This window comes from Eublepharis macularius, chromosome 15, assembly GCF_028583425.1.
Source record: "Eublepharis macularius isolate TG4126 chromosome 15, MPM_Emac_v1.0, whole genome shotgun sequence".
Lineage (NCBI taxonomy): Eukaryota > Metazoa > Chordata > Lepidosauria > Squamata > Eublepharidae > Eublepharis > Eublepharis macularius.
In genome coordinates, this window is record NC_072804.1 from 13,659,757 (window position 1) to 13,680,195 (window position 20,439).

General features: G+C 46.8%; 1 protein-coding gene across 1 annotated transcript in view; it reads left to right on the forward strand.

Annotated features, from left to right (window-relative positions):
* Positions 1 to 20,439, forward strand: part of CCDC149 (coiled-coil domain containing 149) — a 126,269-nt gene that overhangs the window by 92,162 nt on the left and 13,668 nt on the right. The gene's annotated exons all lie outside the window — the stretch shown is intronic.

A 20,439-nucleotide genomic window follows, 5' to 3' on the forward strand; every position in this document is an offset into this window, starting at 1 on the left:
AGAAACGTGACCACTTCCTCTGGTAGGACAACCTGGTAGACGGTTTTCGGGCATTCAGAATCACATTAAGCACCCTAGTAGAGAGGCCTAGTCTGGGGCGCAGAGGAGCCAGGCAGTCAAATTTAGCACTGCCACATCGTGATGCCACACTCCGTCCCTGAGTAGCAGGTCTGGGGCGTGTGGCAGCGGGAGACACCGCCCCTGTGACAGGGAAAGTAAAAGGGGGAACCAATCCTGGCGAGGCCACCGAGGGGCAATCAGGATACAGTGGGTTCGGAAGGCCCTGATCCTGGAGAGGACCTTGTGAAGGAGCGGGAAGGGCGGGAAGGCGTAAAAGAGCCCTGGAGACCAGGGTATCTGGAAGGCATCCCCCAGTGAACGATGGCCAATCCCGGCCCGGGAGCAAAACAGCGGGGCTTGTCTGTTGTGGGCTGTGGCAAAGAGGTCGACCAAAGGCGTGCCCCATGTGCGAAAAACCTTGTGGAGATAAACCGTGTTGAGGGACCACTCGTGCTGGGGCAAAAACACCCTGCTCAGCGTGTCTGCTGCTGTGTTGTTCTCCCCCGCAATATGAATGGCCCTGGGCAGGACGTTGTTGGCAATGGCCCAAGTCCAGAGTGCAGTCGCCTCCTTGCAGAGCTTGAGCGAGACCGTTCCTCCCTGCTTGTTGAGGTAATAGCAGGCTGTGGTATTGTCCGACAGGACCTGAACCCTCCTGTTCCGAATGACATCTGCAAAAGAAGCAAGGGAGTAACGGATCGCTCTAAGCTCTAACAGGTTAATGTGCATGCCCATTTCAAGGGAGGACCAAACACCTTGAGCAGACAGGTGTCCACAACGCCCTCCCCAGCCTAGATTGGAAGCGTCCGTGAAGACGGTGACCTCCGGCAGGAAGGGACCAAAAGGACAACCCTTGGACAAATTCTCAGGGTCAGTCCACCACACCAATGTCCGCTGTATCACCCTCGGGACGGAAAACCCACGGTGTTGACTCATAGTGAGGGGGTTGAAAACCCGAACAAACCAATTTTGTAGAGGCCTCATGCGCAGGCGTGCAAAACACACCACCCCTGTGGAGGAGGCCATAAGACCTAACAACGTTTGAATCAGGAGGGCAGTTTGGAACCGGTTATGCACGAAGTGGCGGGCCAGGCAGGACAGCCTGCTCAAGCGGTCCGGGGGTAGATAAGCCCGGCCCAGCAGAGAGTCAAAGTGGACCCCAATGAATCTAATGCTCGTACCAGGGGACAGGACCGACTTCCCCAAATTGACCACTAGCCCCAGACCGTCTAGGACGGACAAGGTGAGGGCGATAGAAGCCCGGAGGGAGTCAGAGGAGGGACCCACCAGGAGCCAATCATCCAAATAGGGATAAACAAAACAGCCACTAGACCGTAGATGTGCCACCACGGTGGCCATACATTTAGTGAACACCCTGGGCGCCGAGGCCAGGCCAAAGGGCAAGGCCGTGTACTCATAGACAGCGCCTCCACAGGTAAAACGGAGATATTTCCTGTGGCCCTCAAAGATGGAAATGTGGAAGTAGGCGTCTTTGAGATCCAAAATGGCCATCCAGACGCCTGACTCTAAGAGTTCCAACACCCGGGACAGGGTAAGCATCCTAAACTTCTCCACCTTCAAGTAGGTATTAAGGGCCCGAAGGTCCAAAATGGGACGAGACCCCCCATCTTTCTTATCCACAAGAAAGTATCTTGAGTAAAACCCCCAAGGGGAAGTAGAGACATTGACCACCCGGACAGCACCTTTGGCAACCAACTCCAAAACATTATTTTGTAACACAACATTACAACAAGAAGCACAACGGGGTGGGTGCGAAAGAGGGGGTGCAGTGGTAAACGACAACTTATAACCACGGGCCACAACAGAGAGGACCCAGGTATCCGTAGTAATGAGTTGCCAACGGGGCAAGAAAGGCCGTAGCCTGTCCAAGAACAGGACATTAACAGCGTCCTTGGAGACCAACTGGGAAGCGTCCTGGTCTAGTCAGAAGACCGTGGGCTTCTGCGCTGAAGTCGAGGGCTTGGGCGAAGGAGGCTGCTGTCGTCCCTTGGACCGGCCGGAGCGTCTCGAAGAGTGGCGCTGCTGGCCAGAGTAGGAACGGTGGCCATAGGATTGACCGGAGGGGAACCGTCCTTGGCGCTGGTGGAACTGCTGGTAGGGGGACTGATAGGACCGGAACCTGCCGTACCGATATCTCGGACCCGTCTGCGGAACCGAAGGCGCAACCCCGAGCGACTTGGCCGTCTGCTGGTTCTTCTTCATAAGAGAAAGGGACTCATCCGTTTTCTCTGAGAAGAGCTGAGGACCTTCAAACGGAAAATCCTCGACCTTGGCCTTCTTCTCGGGGGGCAGGGCAGTAGATCGAAGCCAGGCGTGCCGACGCAGGAGCACTGAGGATGCCATCGCACGCGCCGCGGAGTCGGCAGCGTCCTTGCCAGCCGTCATCTGTTGCTTCGACAAACGGAAAGCCTCAGCCTGGAGAGCCTTGACCAAGTGACGGCGATCGTCGGGGAGGTCAGAGAGGTAGGACGACAGACGCTTCCACAAGAAAAGATTGTAAGAGCCCATTATTACTTGGAAATGGGCGATCCGGAACCCCAGGGAAGCCGAAGAATACACCTTCCGACCAATTCCATCCAGCTTTCTCCCCTCCCGATCCGATGGAGCCGAAGAGGAGCCCCGTCGGAACCGAGCCTGACCCTCCTCGGCCACGATGGAAGAGGGCTTCGGATGGGCAAAGAGGTAAGGGCAATCTTCCTGTTTGAGGCGATAATATTTCTCAACCTTCTTGGCCGTAGGCGGTACAGAAGCAGGGGTCTGCCAGAGTGCCAGGGCATTGTCGACGAGATCCTCGACAGGAGGAAACGCCACCGAGGCAGGAGAGCCCGAATACAACGGCTCCAACAGCTTACTCTTGGGCTTGGAGGTCGTGGAGGCGACGTCGAGCTCCAGTGCTGCGGCCATTCGGACCATCTGCTCTGCAAACACCCTGTAATCGTCATTAGGGGACGATGAGCGGAGCTCCCCAACAGCATCATCAGGGGAAGGGTCAGAGGCCGCGTCCGACGAGTACTCAGACGGAGACGCCAAGCCCTCATCATCCTCGGAGTCGGAGAAAGCTGCTGGGGTCTGCGTCGGAACCGACGGGCGGTCAGCCGGAACCGAGGTAGAAGGCTGGGGTGCCGAAAGATGGCGACGCGGCTGAGTGGCAGGCGGAGCTGGAGGCAGAGTGGAGGGCGCCGGAACCGTGGCCAGGGGCACCGAAGGACCAGGCAGAAAGGGAGCGGACTGCTGAATCCAAGCCACAAAATCCTGCCAGGAGGCCACGTTCCCTAGGCCCGGGACAGGCTGCCAAGGAGGCAGAGCAGCAGGCAACGGAACGGACCGGTGAAACGGCGCTGGAACCGAGAAAACTGGCTGCGATGGAACGGAGACCTCCGCCGGAACCGGAGCACACGGCAGAGAGCGCTCAAACTCCTGGAACGCGTCCGAAAATCCACGGATCGACTCACAGTCGTCGGGAATCACCGGAGGAGGTGTGTGAGGAGGCGACGGGGTATGGAGGAGACTCCGGACGTCCTCAGGAGGAGGGGCCGGTCCAGGAGAGGAACCAGCCAACGAGGCCGGGGCCGGCGACAGAGCACGGCGCTTGGCCTTTGACTTGGCCTTTGCCTTTTTCGGCGGGGGCTCCGAAGAAGCCTCGGTGGCCACAGGTTTCGAAGAAGGCTTCGAAGAAGCACGTTTCTTCGCCTTTCGACTGGACGGAGCACTCACGGAACCGGAGGCGATCGAACCGTCCGGAGCGGACGCCTCCGTCGGAGCCGAGACGAGCGGTTCCGACGAGTGATGAGGAGCCGGCGAGGGGGCGACAGAGCTGGGCTTGCTCCCGGACGACCCAGAGGCTTTGGGCGGTAGAAGGTTGGCGTCCCAAAGAAAGGCCCGGAGCCTGGCCTTGCGGTCGTTCCGCGCTTTCGGAGTGAAGGCCATGCAAAACTTACAGCGCTCCACGACGTGCCCCTCGCCCAAACAGATGAGGCAGAGGTCATGACCATCAGAGTGGGTCATTTTAGTGCCACACTGTTGGCATTTTTTAAATAAAGCGGAATGGGACATAGTGGAGGCGTTTCCCAGTCAGAAGGAAACGGCAACTCACAGCTAGAAGAAAGTCGGAAGACACAAGCGACAGCTGAAGAACCTTTTCGAACGGCGGCGAAAAAGGAACTGAGGGAATGCCGGGGACGTTCGGGTACTTGTACTTCAAAATTGGCGGGAACACCGGCGCGCATGCGCGGTGGGCCCGAACGTCCCCGTCACATTTCTAGAAGCTAAAAGAATCTTCTCCGCGGCTGGCCTGCGCCTGCGCAGTCCCAATGTGGGGCTGCACAGAAGGACGACGACGATACTAGGTTTTTTTGTCATGGTCAAAATTTTTCCACAGAAACTGCCCCCTTTCGACTCAGATCTTATTGTACATTTTTGTTAAGAAAGTATTTTTCTATTCCTCACTTGAACTACTCTTTCTGTATCGAGTATTGTCTTGTAAGCTTCTTAAATGTAGATTGTGTAATTTTTAAAGAGCACTATTATGCCACTGCTTATACATTTGTGGCAGTAAGACATTTGAAAAACAGTGAATTGAAGGCCATGTACCCTGTGAGTTGAAGGTCATGTACCCTGAACCCACTGCCAGAGGTTTTTTGTAGGTTTTAAACCACTTGGAGGTACATGCTTCTTGCCAGAGCACAAGCGCAGCTGCTTTCCCACCCAAACAGTCCTCTTCTGTGAGAAGCAACGCTCCTGACCCTCAATTTCCCTTTTGCTGCTGATCAAAGAGGTTTGGTAGCGATTGCTCTTTTGAGGAACACTACGCTGGAATAGGCCTTCCTTCCTGTGATTCTTCTATTACTTCACCTAACCGAAGGAAAGAAAAGAAGTGAGTTTAATATGGCTGAGAAAGCTCTGTTTAAACATTGCACACAGTGTAACATGAAAATGACCAAAACTGATGGCCACACCACTTTGTTTGGTTTGCCTGGGTGAAGGGCATAATGTTAAAGCACTGCCAAAACTTTACACCAAAAGGTCAAGCAGAGAGAGCCACCCAGCTCAAGACTGCACCATGAGAGTGGGCCCTACTGACGTCATCCAGCCCCTCTACCAGGGCTGCGAAGTCCGATTGTTCAGATCCGGTCATGCCACCGTCCCCCACACCCAGAGAATTGAGCCCTTCGGAGTTGATGACATTTCAGACCTGACACCCCTAGCTGACTCTCAAGATTTCAGGTCTCTTGGATCCAGCTCAGAGTTGATGGCACTATTTGGTGTGGCGTTCACCAACGTGCTTGGATCTGACTAGGTCATCTTGGATCCTAGGAATGAAGTTGAGAGAGACATCAGTAGTGCCAGCCAATAACATGCCTTCGGCCTTAACCGCCTGCTTAGATCTGAGCTCTCATGGACCTGAGGAGGAGTTAATTATGGAATCATCTAGAAAGAGGGCACGATCCTAATCTAAACACTCATCCTAATCTAAACACTCAGAGTAAAGAAACTAGGAAGCTATTTGTTTCAGATGTAGAGATAGTGGAACCTCCTCGCACACCTTCAATGTACGCGAGGTCACCTTCTGTTTACTCCTCAGAAGAAGAGGGAGAGCTATTCAGAGAATCTAAACTGACGCATCGGAGCCAGATACAGGTCCCACAGCAAAGACAATGTTGCATGCACAGATGCTCCTCTTGGTTCCACCAGGAGATGCCCATGGAATATGGGGTAGACCTGGAAAAGCCACACTAGATGGAGTTGATTGTATCTACCAGAGAATCCTCTGACAAGCTTCAGTGTCAAAAACACTGTATTCCTAGGTCAGCTATGGCCTTTAATTTGCAGGATATGAACCTGATCCCTATCGTACAGAAGGGAACCCCAATGTTCCATCCGACCCCTCTCAAGGTGAGGCAATGGGTGATGGGGGTTCGATTTCTCCTACCAATGACTTTCAACTCTACACAGAAGGGTTCTACCCTTCAGATTAGCCACAGCCCCGAGGATTTTTACCAAGTGCATAGATGTAGTAAGTGCATATCTGAGAACCCAGGAATGCTCTGTCTATCCCTACCTGGACGGTTGGCTTATTTCAGCTCAGTCTGAGATGCTTTACAAAGCCACATAAATTTAATAATACAGACCTGTTTGAATTTGGGTCTTATATTAAACTTTAAGAAGTATAAACTGATACTTACCAAGAGAGTGCAATTCATAGGGGCCATCCTCGATGCAGACGAGGACAAGGCCTTTTTTATCCTGAGAAAGAGCACAGAAATTAAAGATATTAATAAGATCTTTCACGAGGTGTAGATTCCAATCAGCACTAAAGATTCAAACTTTATTGGGCTTAATGGCAGCCACTACAACTGTGGTTCCTCTGGCAAGGTTACATAGGAAGAAATGACAACTGTGGTTTCTTTTGAGCCATTACCCTGAAATACATTCTCAGAAGAGAAAATATAATGTACCCAGAGCTGTAATTAGATCGTTAATGTGGTGGCCCGTCAACTCCCATCTACTAAAAGGAGTAGATTTTGGCTCAACTTAACATTGAGGCTACTGTTACTACAGATGCATCTACGCTACGTTGGAGAACTCATTGTGGGAGGTACTCCACTCGTGGGGTATGGAGAACAGAGGAGCAGGGATTACATATTAATATGCTGGAACTCAAAGCAATATGTCATACACTTATTTTTTTTCAGATATAGCGAAAGGCAAGAGTGTACAGATTCTTACAGACAACTGCACAAAGATATTTTATTTAAACAAGGAGGCACAGCCTCCAAGTCTCTATGCCTTGGGAATGGGCCAACAGCCAAGGAGGAACCCCTATAGGCAGTGCAAATTTTAGGCATCAAAAATGTTATAGCAGACAGACTAAGCAGAATGGGACCAGACACTCACAAAGGGCTGATAGAAGTCTCATGCATCCTACCTGCTTTTCGGGTGTGGGGATTCCCAGACTGATTCGCCACAAGGGCTAATCAGAAAGCACCTTTATTTTGCTTGGGGAGGGGGGGAGAGTAAACCCAAAGTACTTGGGGGATGCCTTCCAGATGACTTGGTCAGGGCACCAGTTCCATGCTTTCCCTCCCATACCATTAATAGCCCAGGTGGTCAGCAAGATGGCAGCGGAGGACCCAAGAACCCTTGTAGGGACCCCCTTTTGGCCTCGCCAACCGTGCTTTCGTCGACTGTACCAGGTGGCCAGATACAGAACTCACCAGTCACCCAGGGAACCAGACTTGCTCACCTTCCAAGGGGTTCAACATCATGATACAGCCAGACTCAAGTTGACCGCTTGGCTACTGGCACACTAGATAATTTATCGGCAGAGGTAACAAGTCATTTTAAATGCAAAAAGACGTACCAGAAAATCATATGCCCTCAAGTGGGACAAATTTGTGAAATGGGCAAGGAATAAGGATCTCAACCCTTCTGACTGCCCTTTAGCCCAAATCCTGAAGTGTTTCAAATGTTATTGTTATTATTATTGTTAAAACTTAGAAGAGACAGCTTCTCTTACTCATCCAACAGGCTGCTATTTCAGCTTTCCATACTCCAATTGATAAGAGGACAGTATTCCCTTATTACACAGCCAGATTATTCCTCAAGGGTTTGCAGAATATGTTCCTGCCTTCTTCAAAAATTGTCCCACAATGGTCCCTGCTATTGGTATTGGCTAAACTCAACTAAAACCATTTGAACCCTTGGCTACTTGTCATTTAAAAATTTTATCCATGAAGGTAGCATCGTGGTAACTTCTGCCAGGAAAGCCAGTGTGTTAGTAGCATTAAGTATGGATCCACCATTCCTTAAGATTCGTGCTGAAAAGGTGGTCCTGAGACCGAGTTTAGAATTTCTGCCTATGGTGGTGTCAAAATTTCACACTTCCCAGGACATAGCTCTCCCAGTGTTTTTTCCTAATCTGACAAGCGGGGCAGAAAAGATGCTTCACATGTTGGAAGTAGGGAGAGCACTCCTTTTCTACCTATATCGGACAAAGACCTTTAGGTCAGACATTCATCTCTTTGTAGGCTATGCAGGCCCGAACAAAGGAGAAAAGGCTACCTCACAAATTATTGTTAGGTGGGTAGTCCAGGCTGTCAAGCTATGCTACAAGCAATCTAACTTACCTTGTCCACTGGAGATACGTGTTCATTCCACCAGGTCACAAGTATCTTCAGCAGTGCTCTTGAAAGGGGTCCCCCTGCAAGATATATGTAAAGCAGCGATATGGTCATCAGCGGACACATTTGTCAGACACTCCGCATTGGACATACTCAACAGGAGAGATGTGGCCGTGGGCCAAGCAGTGCTACAGCCACTATTCCAATGGAGAGCCAGACCCTCCTCCTTGGGTAAGGGCTTGCTAAACTCCCATGGGGGACTGCACAGAAGACCGACAATGAAAAGAGGGTTGCACTTACCTGTGACTGTTGTTCATTGAGGTCTTCTGTGTAGGCACACATATACCCTCCCTCCTTCCCTGCTGAGTGCTTGTCAATACTTACCTGGAGAGTCTGGTGGTGAAAGAGGAACTGAGGGTAGGGGGCATTGCTCCCCACAGAAGAGGGCTGTTTGGGTGGGAAAGCAGCCGCGCTTGCGCTCTGGCAGGAAGCAGATGCCTCCTAGCAGTTTAAACGCTTCCCAAAATGTCTGCTCAGCAGGCATGCATGTGCGCAGTCCCATGTGTGCCTGCACCGAAGACCTCATTGAACAACAGTTACAAGTAAGTGCAACCCTGTTTTCAACATAAGATTTGAATAACTTTGTTCTTAAACAAAGAAGGATCTTTTCTCCTTTACATGGAGGAGAAGAGTCTGTTTTAAGTCTTTCCACTTACTCTGTTTTTATGTTAACACCCATTACCCAAGCTACTTCCTATCCCCTTGTGAGGAAGTACAGGATTTTTTCTTAAGGTTTTTTTTCCAGAGCAGTAAAAGCTAAGTTTTTGCTGGGGAAACAAAATGTGAAGAAAAGGTTAAATAAAGGTTAAAGGTTCTCCCTCTCTACCGCTTGGACTTCTCCTTTAAATCACAACCATGATGGCTGCAGTCTCGTTTTTTTTTTAAAAAGGAAATAAATAATCCAACATGTGGTTACAACTCTAAGAAATGCTTTTGATAAACTATGAACTCTTTGTTACTCCTCAGTATTTTACCCTAGTTTAACTGCATTATTGCAGTTCTTCGCATACTTACCAGTGAGTAAGTCGCATTAAGCACAGTGGGACATCCTTTTGAAGAAGAATGCTTAGAATTGTACAGCATGCCCCATTCACAAATAAGAATGCTCTGGTGTTTATCTTGTACTTTATTGCATGCCTGGATAAATGTTCTGTTGTTAAGAGTGCCTGTGTTTTGCCTCTGGGCTATTCAGAATCTCTGATACCCATTAATGCCTTCTGCACTTGCTTTCCTATATCCAAAAATGATACACCCCAGTGAACTTATTCCTTTTACTCAACTGAGTAGCGATTTATAAATTTTAAGGATGCTTTTGAACTGTTATCATCTTCAAAGATGTACAGAAGTCGTATGGCCCCTTAGAGACTACCAAATTTTATTCCTGTGTAAGCATCCATGGATTCTAGCACACTTCTTCAGATGCAATAAGTGGATCTTCACTATGCAATCATTTTATATGGCAAAAAAAAGCAGATTCAAGGAGCTATGAAATGCAGGTTGTACATGGTGAAACATAATTCTGTAGAAGTCTACTCTTTGGGGACTGATTTTCAGGGCAAAAATAAAATGATCATTGAGAAGATTTATATGCTGCTTTTTCTTCTGGGACAGGGGGCTCAAAATAGCTTACCAACTTTAAAGTCACAGACAGCCTAAGATAAGAGTATAATCTTATATTTTTATGCACCTTCAGTCCTTTAGACAAAAGAAGGAAGACTGTATCAGACCACGGCAGTCGTCCTAAGCACGTTAAGTACCACTAAACTCAGCTGGACTCAGCTTGCCAATAAGCACCCATTGGCTCAGGCGGTAAATTCATTATCATGAGTTGGCTTCCTTCTGTCAAATTGGTGCTGTGATTCCCTTCTGCCAAGTCTTCTTCCATTGGAGGACCTCCATCAGAAGAAGTATTTCTTTATCACTGGGAGATGCAGTCGAGGGGAACCCTGGGATCCGATCGTGGAAGCAAAATGTAGCATCTAACCTGTTATATAAATAATTTCAGCGTGGAGGTTCTGGGTTATTTATTCCCCATCTCTGCAGTGTTAAACTTTTTTTTAATGAAACCATGGCCTTGAGAATCTGTTCTCTCCCTTTCCTATTTGTTGACACCACTTACAGCCAGGTAATAATAATAACAGTAACAGTATGCTTATATACCACTCTTCTAGACATGTAGTGCTCCACTCAGTATTGTTGTTATCCCCAAATTCCAGCTGGGGCTGAGCAGAGTGGCCTATCCAAGGCCACATGCAGAGTTTATGGCAATAGAGGAAGTCAAACTAGCAGAGTGCTGACTCACAACCCAGCCACTCAACCACGACGCTACAGCAGCAGGTAGCCATATTGATCTGCAGTAGAATAAGAGGATTTGAGTCCATTGGTACCTTAGAGACCAACAAGATTATCAGGGCATAAGCTTTTGGGAGTTAAGCTCTGAAGAAGGGAGCTTTGACTCTTGAAAGCTTATACCTTGAAAATCTTATTGGTGTCTAAGGTGCCACTGGACTCAAATCCTGCTGTTGACTTGGAGCCAGAATGTGATTGGAGAAATCACATGGTGAAGGCTTTCCGGTTCTGTTTTTGGCAATAAATAGGGTACTTTCTGCTTGAGTGATCCCTGCATTTTAAAAAAAAAGTCTTTTCTGTATTTAGTTGTTGTGTATGTGAGAAGAAAGAGTTCTGGTCTAACGTTCTCTCTAAAATTGTAGTATTTTCTTTGCAGGTTTTTAGGGTAAGGCCTGGGAGCCTACAAACACATAGTTTTCTCCAGAAGTCTGAAATTTGGAACTATGTGCAATGTCATATTTTTAAAACATTTTTGTTTTTTCATAGAATGCAACCATTGGGGGGTGCTATTTGAAGGGGAAGACAAGTGTGGCCAGAGAGGATTTTTCCCTGTTGTTTTTTTCCCTAGGGAATCAGAGGCACACCCAACTGTTTTTGTCCCCTCTAGGGGATGAAAAAAATGAAAGTACTGCTGTACATTGTCCAAAAACATTGTATTCTAGGGTTCGATGAAGAGTATTCATCAAATGCTGAAATGCAAAGCTTGGGGTGATGTACAGACGTGTATTATCCTTGTTGATATAAATATTTTTTTAAAAATAGCAGATTGATGTTATTTTTTCTCCACTCGGGCCAAAAGCTACTTAGAGATCCCTGGGTGCAAAATATGTCTCAGTCCTTTTAACCCTCGCATCCAAAAAAGATAAGGAATAAGGGGGGAAAGGGAGGGGGTTAGAGATGAAAAAATTGGGGAAAATTGAATGTAAATGTGGAAATAATGGATTCTAACCCAATAAAAATTTTTCAAAAAAAAAAAAAAAAAAGATAAGGAATAAGTATTTTCCGCTGCTCAAGATTTATGAATCAATCAGCTTCTAAGGGGATAAAAGGAAAGGAAAGAGACGCCTGGGGAAGATGGAGCACACGGTTGGTATGCTAAAGGCCCCATGATCAATCCTTGGGCATTTAGGATAGGAGGTATGTGTGCAGTTGTACTGTGGAGTACTGTGTGCAGTTCTGGAGGCCTCACTTCAAAAAGGATGTGGACAGAATTGAGAGGGTGCAGAAGAGAGCGATGAGGATGATCAGGGGTCTGGAGACTGAGCCCTACGAGGAAAGGCTGAGGGCCTTGGGAATGTTTAGTTTGGAGAAGAGGAGGTTGAGGGGGGACACAATTGCTTTCTATAAACATTTGAAAGGCTGTCATTTGGAGGAGGGCAACGAGCTGCTCCAGTTGGCAGCAGAGGGTAGGACCCGAAGCAATGGGCTTAAATTACATGCAGAAAGGTACCGGCTGAATATTAGGAAAAACTTTTTCTTGGTCAGAGTAGTTCAAAGGTGGAATCAGCTGCCTAGGGAGGTGGTGAGCTCCCCTTCACTGGCAGTTTTCAAGAAGAGGCTGGATGAATATTTGTCAGGGATGTTTTAGGCTCATCCTGCATTGGGCAGGGGGTTGGACTAGAAGGTCTGTATGGCCCCTTCCAACTCTGTGATTCTGTATTAGAATGGAAAGAGCTTTCTTTGACACTTGCTAACTAAGATCTTTAGAAATTGCAATAAATCATGTCGAGCTAAATGGACCGGTGATCTGAGTCCATATAAACTAGACAAGACCAGTGTCCTGAGTTTGTCATGGGAACACGCCACCATTTTGTTGAGCAAGTTCCCACGGAGAACCCCATTTAATGGTTTATTGGGGGCCTGATTCTATCTTTCTCTTTGAAAAAATAAACATACAGACAATACTGGGTGGGGGGAACCCTCTTGATAAGTCTATTTGGTGGTGCCCATAAAGACCACTTCCTCCTGCCCCACGTGTACCCCTTGCTTTCCATGTTCCTCGGTAACCACAGCCTTTCCCCCTCCGTTCCTGCTTTCCTGGTGTACTTTTTAACTCGAACAAAGCAGTTGCAGGTACCCCAGTGGATGAAGAAGTGGTTCCTTTAAAAAGTCTGTCATGTGAACAGAAGGCTTTGAACTTGTTTGTCCCCCCGGCAGCACAGGATCAGGCCCCTGAGGCACAATTGGAAAGAGTTCTCCATTGCAAACTCAGTCTCCAAAATGGCAGTGTGCCCCTGGCACAAACTCAGGGGTGCCTGTCTCATCCAGCTTGGCTCTAAGACACAACTGCGAAAAAACTGGTTGAGAGAAAAGGGTCAAATAGGTCCTCCTGTCCCATGCTGGTCTTCCCCTTTAAATAGGAAAGCTATTTTAAAAGAAAGAATAAATATTGGATAACATAAATATACATAATGTTTAGTTTTGCACAGCAAATGAGTACGTTACTGTTCTTTTCATATATTTTTTGCTCTAGTTCTGTTCCTTCATTTGCCATCTCAATTACTTCACTTTCTCTTCTCCGCTGCAGTCATCCACTGCCTTGTTCAAGCAGCACACTGTATTTGGGCCAGTCTGAGATTTCTTTAACCAGATTGCATGGTGAATAATCTCCCATGGGTAAACCTCTGAATGTCATGTGTGATTAGTTCCATCTGTTTACAAAACACTGTGTCTCCATAGTTATAACTTTTAACATGTGGCCCTTTAACACAAGCCTAATAATGAACTCACAGCCCAGTACTGACAAAGTGCTTAACCAGGGTTAGCATTAGCTGTGCTTTGCAGTTCTAACCCTGGTTCAGGTTCGAAACACGTAGTGAAATCCTGATTTAGCTTTCTGAATTAATCTTTGTCCCCTAGGGGTGAATACTTAGGAAAATGCAAGGGAACAGAAGTCGGAGAGGTAAGGAAACCGACTTAACCATGTGTGATGCAGACATCATGTACCGTCAGGGCACATCTTTCCTTTAGGCCATGGGGATAACTCCAAGGAGTTGCCATGTTAGTCTGTTACAGCAAATAATGAAATCCAGCAGCACTTCAAAAAATGGTTGCATTTATTCTAGCATAAGCTTTTGCCTGTCAGGGCTCACTTCATCAGGTGCTTCCACAATGGGTGAACAACACACCAGTGCATCTAATGAAGTGAGTTCTGATTTATAAATTTATGCTGGAATAAACTTTGTTAGTCCCACTGGACCCCTTTATTATTTTCCTTGAAACCATCTTGGTTTGTTGCCAGTTTTTAATCAAGTTAGGTATTCTAACATAGCAGTTACCCATGTCTACACTGTACCTCTAGGAACTTGTTAAAAGAGCTTAAAATGGTCTTATTTGTTCCGTCTCAGAGAATTTCACCACCTGCTAAACTGAGTTTTGACCATTTAAAACAGAACAGCTGTAAATGAAAGGCAATGACAATTCAAAATATCTTGCTCTATTATTTCTCTGTCTAGACATCAAATTAATATTTATATAATAACTGTTTTCTTTCCTTCCCTTTTTCCCCCCCTTGCTGCCTGAAGGCCTGAGCTACAATGTCTCAGTGGGATTTGGGAGTAGGTTTTTCTTGACGTGTGTATTTTTAATAACTAATCTTAGTGGTGCATTAAATATTTTCACTGCATGTAAATAAATGGAAATGTTATCTGAGTGTTTTTGTATCTGTCAGATTAAAATGTTCAACTGACTAAGTTAGATAGCCACAAGAGAAATAGAGTGCTGTGTAAAATCCTTCTTAATTGGGAAAAATGGTAATAAGGAAGAATGTGAAATAGTCCTTGATTTCATAATTGTAAGTGGTGCACAATATGACTTCATGTTTTAAAAAATCAGATCAGCTGTAAGTCAGAAAATATTGTTCCCTCTAACTTGTCAGTTATAGCGGGGTCAGCTTCCAGGGTTAGTTATACTTTATTTCTAGATTACTCTTAGCTGGTTTATGGCTGCCATATAATCTAGTATGGTCACAGACATTGTCTGGAGACCCCCCAAGTATGGTTGTCATGAGGAGGCAAAGGAGAGGGCTCAGAATTCTGAGAGGATTTTGTGTTGGAAGCCATGACAGTTAAACTGATGTAAAACCAACTTCAGTTTATAATTTAGATCTGCCCTTAACAGCACCAATGATGTCTGCAGGGCACTTCCTTTTCACTCTGTATCCCAGTGGTCCCCAGTCTTGTTGAGCGTTTGGATTTTTGAGAATGAGTAGTGGGTACTAGCACAAAATGGCTGCCATGAGGGGAGGGGGCAAGACCAACCACCAAACGGCTGCGATGTGACCTGGAACCAAATAGGACATGGTAAGAGATTCCAGGCCAACAATCTTCTTGTAATGGAGGCAGCTGTTTCTAAATGGGGAAATACCTCATAAGTTGTTTTGAAGCACCTTCTGTTCCTTTGAGGTGGAGAAAAGCCAAGACTGGCACGCCACCAATACGAACCACCCCGAGTCCTGGGAATGTCCTGGATCCAGGGGTTTAATATTTGAAGTCACTCTATCAAAAATTGGCGGGGGCTGCCAAGTGGGCCTTCTTGTCAGTGCCTTTAGATTGTAAAACTCTCTTCCCAAGGAGGTTTGCCTATCTGTTTCTTCTTTCAGGTCTTCTGTAAATTGTGAAATCTTGTTTATTCTGTAAAATATTCTGTGTTTGTAAAACATTTCCATCCCTTTGTCCTTTGTCCACCCTTGTATAGAAAAGATGACAGAATGAATGTCTTGTTAGTCTTTTGAGCCCTCCACACACACCAAGTATGTTCTGTTCTGGAAAAGAATTTTCATCCTGGTTTGGTTTGAGGTTAGCAAACCATGTGCACTAAAAAACACAAAACCATGACAAAAAAAGGAGCAGTACAACATTTGGCTCTAGTCAAAATCTCCCCCTTCTTCTAGTATTGGGTTTTTCATTTGAGGTGATATTCTCCTCAGAGTCAAGGCAAGCGGTGTCTGTGAAGGCATAGTGTTGGTGTGGGAGCTGCTTTCATGCAGCTGCTTTCTACAGGGCCAGGCACTTGAATGGCAAGGGAACAGACTCACGTGTATTCCTCCCTGTTCACTTGTGCTCCACTTGATCACGTAGGTGTCATTCGTCACTTGTAGCTTGGCTCTACAGTGTCAGGGTAACATGAAGGGCTCCCTTGTGACTCCTCAGTCTGTCATTACTGCTACAGGGAAGAGCTGCGGTATGGGCGCCTTGTATTACCACACTGTGACAAAGAAAGGGGGCAGAAGGAATGCATAATGCTTCATAATACTTAAGAACAACTAGAACAGTGGGACAGCTTTCCTAAGGGTCTAGCTATGTGTTACAAACAAATGCTTGCATCAGAGGGTCAGTCTCCCCGTTCTCCTTCCTCCCTGGCCAGGAAGCCTCAAGCCCCTTTTATCCCTGCCCTCTAGGGGTAGCTCTGCCTCACTCCCCAATTGCCAGCTCCCCAGGTGAGGCCAATTACCTGGGCCAATGCTGGCCCTATCACCTGGCCCCACCAATGCCCTGGGTGAATCCCAGGGGCGTTCTGACACCTGGCCTCCCTTGTCAAGCCCTCCCTTTCACCCCCTGGTTGGCCCTGCCCCGCGGGTGGCTTAGCCAGCAGGCTCACAGGCCTATCTGGCGTGGCATCCCTGTCAGCCCCCACCCCCTTTGTGGCTGGGTAGGTAGCGGCCCAGCGGGCCCAGCCCAGTGGCAGGCCGAGGCCTGGTGGCTGCGGCGCCATTGCTGCTCCTCCCCTGAGGGCCCGCTCTGGGATTGCGGCGTCCTCTGCTGCTGCCCCGGTGGGCGCCTTCAGCTTCAGCTCTCCAGCTCTTCCCCATTGCGGCGTAGCGGTGCCGGTGCGGGTGCCTTGGCCACGGCAGCCATCATGGCGCTGGGCGAGGCGTCTCAGGCGGCATTCCTCCTCTGCCCATCTTCGTTTCGCTGCAGGCACCCCCCGGCCTCTGGGTATGTAGTGGCCCCCACGGGGCCATGCAGGGTGCCCGCTGTGAGGGAGGGGAGGCTCATCTCCGGACAGTTACATACAAATGTTGGTGGCAGCACTGTTTCTTTTCCTCCCGCTGCTCAGAGCAGTGGTGGGCAACACAGCATGCCAGCAGGAGGCCTCCCACCACCGTGGAACAGTATCCACCTCATTAGAACAGGAGGTGCTTCAGATTGACTCAATCATAGGAGGATGTTTGGCTTGAAACTTACCAACTTTTTGCTAATAACTCCATGGCAGCCATTTTGTGATAGGTCTTCGCACCCTTGGCAGCCATTTTGTGGTGGTGCCCACCAGTGCGATTTTTACATGTCTCACCATAGCACTAAACTCAGGGAACAAGGGCGTCTTCATGGCGTGATTTTTTACATCATCGTGCCATGAAAATGGAATCATTTTCAGTGCTATGCTGAGACGTGTGAAAACAGCTCAGGTTTTCTCAAAATTCCAAAACAACCCGTGGGCTCAAGAAGTTAAGGACTTCTGTAACAGATCCTCCGTATCACTTTTTTCCAAAGAAAAAGAAAAAGCAGCTGTGGGGGAGGGGCATTTGGAGAAGGACAGAGAAAAAGAGGTGCAGAGCCCTTTTCTTCCTGGTATATTTGCTCTGTCCCAAATGCCTTCTTTCCTGCTTTTCCTTTTACAAAGTCCCAGTCCTGTGTTTTGAGTTACAAACACCATTGGGGCTCTTTTATGTGTGTCTTTGTTTTGTGTAGTTCATTCCTCACAAATTGAAGCTGCTGCTTATCGATCCATGAAAAGTTATCCTCTTTTGATTAGAAAATTTGCCATCTCCCCACACTGGGGTCGCCAGGTCCCTATACCCGCACAGCACAATGGGGTGTGTGGTTTCGCATGCACATGCTCCAGCACTTGCGTGATGATGTCAGTCCCCAAATCGGCCCCCAAATGAGGCGCGGGAGCACTCCCACAGCCGGCACAATGATGTCACTTTCAGAAGTGATGTCACCATGCTGGCCACGGGACTGTTCCTGCACTATGTGTGGGGCCGATTTGGCACATTTGGGGCAAAAATTGGCCCCAAACGAAGCATGTGCAGGGTGGGTTCAGTCCTTTTGAGGTGCCTGCCAGTAGAGGGTGACCTCCGGGAGCTTGCCACCTCTGGCCGATTGCTGATAGATTGGTGGGCAAGGGGGCAAACCTCCCAGGAGTTTGCCCACCAGTGGCGGGCACCTGGGAACCCTCCCCCCCCCATGCTTCTAACAAAAGTTTTCTGTGCCAAGGGGAATTTTGGTCATTGTTAGTAACAGACCTACAATTTCTATATGTTATGAAATCCACCTGGAATCTTCTCTCTTCCAGTGTGTCGTTTGATTTTGATAGCTGCAACCAGAGGGAGCTGTTAGATCTGGCATAGGGAAATGGTTCAGGGTTTTTTTTATACTGCCACTGGCAAAAAAGCCATTAGCAATGGTATTCTTCTCCTAAGCTAGTGGCTACAGGGCCATTTTGATAAACACTGTATAGACACTTAATTGTTTCTTGACCGGAGGGCTTATTGCTATGTTTTCAAAAGTGACTCGTGATGGTTTTTGAGCTTTCAACATGAGACACATTGAAAGGAGTTGATTTTTTCCCCAGAGGCCAAATGACAATATAGACTGAAAAAAAGGGCGGCTTGAGGGTGTCTCAGGCACAACATTTCTAATCTTATGTCAGAAATCAGACTATTATGTTAACAAAAGATACACAAAAAGTACCATACAAAATGATGGTGATCTATATATATTACTGTAGGTATGCTTATTATTTAGATACTGGATCCAAAGAAAGGGACTGCAGCTTTTCCAGTAGCTCCATTATTGAGAGATCCTTACAACAACCCTAAAAAGTAGACTAGTACTATTATTTTGGTATTGCAGAGGGGGAAAATATGTAGAAAGAAAGTAGCTTGCCTAAAACCAACCATAGGTGTTCATAGGTGTGTGAAGACTTGACCTCATAATTCTTGATTTTTGCTCATATCCTCTATGCTGCACTGATAGCCTCGCTCTGGATTGATGCTATTGACAATTCAGTTGAACATGTTCACTCTCATTTTCTGCGTAAGATCATGGGGTGTGTTCCATATGCTGCCTTATGCTTAGAGTGCGGTCAGAATCTGTTGGCCACCAAGGCATGGCTTCACACTATCAAATATTGGTTGAGACTCCATTTTAATTCTGACCCCCCTAGTTATATGTATCATTTATTATCTGTATTTGCCAACTCTAGTTGGTCAGCCTGTTTTGAAGCTAAAATAAGTTCCTTGAACTTATCTATAGAATCCTTATCCCTGCTATCTGAGTCTGGGGCCTTCTCAAAAATAAAATCCAGTCTTTTGGGATTAGAGTTACAAACTCTCTATAGTTCTGCTAATAGAACTTGTTCTCCCCTAAACTTGGGGATTTTTCCTAATGTAAGTTTCCCAGCAGTATACCTTTACCAACTCCTGGCTCCCAATCTACGTAGAGCCTTTTCTCTGGCCAGATTTAATGTTCTTCCTTCAGCCATTTTATCTGGTAGATTTCATGGGATTCCTTATTATAGCAGGTGTTGTCCTTGTTTGATGGACTGTGTTGAAACTGTTTCCCATGTTCTTCTCCAGTGCCCTTTTTATCTGGCGCCACGCCAGGATCTTCTACATCCTATATTAGCCCAACTTTCAGAGTTTTCTGATGATTTTAAGGTTCAGTTCCTGCTTGACAACCCAGATGGGGAAATAACTGAAATAGTAGCAAAGTTTCTCTACAGTGCCGTGGCTATACGCCCTGACAAGTAATATTCTATACTGATTTTGCTGTACTGCTGACCTGCTGTTATCTGTAATTTTAATCTCATTCTGTATGGACTCATTTCTGTATTTAAAATCTTATATTTTTATATATGCCAATAAAAGCTTGCTTGCACTGATAGCATCAGTTTGCTAATGATATTTGTTTATTGGTCAATCAGGTGATTTTTTAAATTCTTGATGACATCTAGAATCTTATCCTAGTTAGTTATGGGCCGATTCCAGACGGCCCCCGCCTCGCGAAATATCGCGTTTTCTCGTGCGAGTTTTGTGCGATGTCGCGCAAAACTCGCATGAGAAAACGCGATATTTCGCGTTTTCTGCGCGACGACGCGCGACGTTTCGCGAGGCGGGGGGCCGTCTGGAATCGGCCCTGGTCTACTTAGAGCCTCTTTGGATATAGTCAGTTGTACTCACTGGTTTGCTTTTTTTGAGAATGTTCCTATGAGCATCCACATGCATACACAGAAATATTACATTGGAGTTTCTAAATTTTCTGACAAACAAAAGTTTTCTGGAGTTAAAATTAACCTCAAAAGAAATCTGAAATATTTTTCTGTCTCTGAAATCATGTTGTGTGGATAGCATGTTGGGTCCCTTTAAAATGAAGCTCTAATTTAGGTTAGAAGATGATCTGAATTTGAATCCAGACTTGATTCCCCTCACTATTTTGTGGCCTTACGAGGAGGTCTTGGCTATACAGGTAAAATACAAACAGTGAAGCGTCCATTTTCTGTATTTCTCTGGATTTATGGCATTAAAATATTATCTACATTAATGTTACACATTAATATGAAAATGTTTGCCCTTTTTTGGTCCAATTACAACAAGAGTACATCTGGCTCAATAATTTTATTGTGCCAAATGAAGAAGCAAGATATGCTGGTACAAAATGTACTCTTTGGGTTTGATACTGTTCAACTGTTGTACATTTTGGCTTGTCATTTAATTGGGTTGTTGTTGATGTTGTCTCTGATTGCTGTAGATAATAGTCAATGATTTTCAGACCTTGTATTCTTGCTGTTTGAAATATCACCTTAGAGGATATTCCGGGCGTGTGCC